Genomic DNA, 450 nt, shown 5'->3' with positions numbered 1-450 from the left:
GATATTATTGAACCAAATAATTTGACCGTGTATAGTCCACGTTGGCTTACACATTTCACAATTTTCAGAAAGTTTATGCATCGTTCACCATTCGATCCTGTTTCGTCCTGACACTGTATATTCCACAAAATATTCCTTATTTTTATTTCTATGCCTTATGTACCATGGGGTAATTCTTTAAGATATTTTTAAAGTATTACAGTAATAATGTCGGGTCACCCGGAAGCTGAGGTGATTCCATGGCGTTTCTGCCTTTAAAATTATTCCATAGGATAACTTTAATTTCTCAACCGGTTTGATTATAGTCGGAGTTTTTTCTTTTTCATTTTCTTTTTAACCAGCGCTAGCAAAGAACGATTACCTCGAAGTGAGCCTTGTCAAAGGACGCTAATCGGGGTTGTAAACAAACCCGAAATGCATCACAACCCAACCGTAGTCGGTTAAAACGTG

Source organism: Penaeus monodon, chromosome 25 (genome assembly GCF_015228065.2).
Source record: "Penaeus monodon isolate SGIC_2016 chromosome 25, NSTDA_Pmon_1, whole genome shotgun sequence".
NCBI classification, from domain to species: domain Eukaryota; kingdom Metazoa; phylum Arthropoda; class Malacostraca; order Decapoda; family Penaeidae; genus Penaeus; species Penaeus monodon.
The sequence above is the reverse complement of the archived record's forward strand: the minus strand, read 5'-3'. Positions refer to the sequence as shown.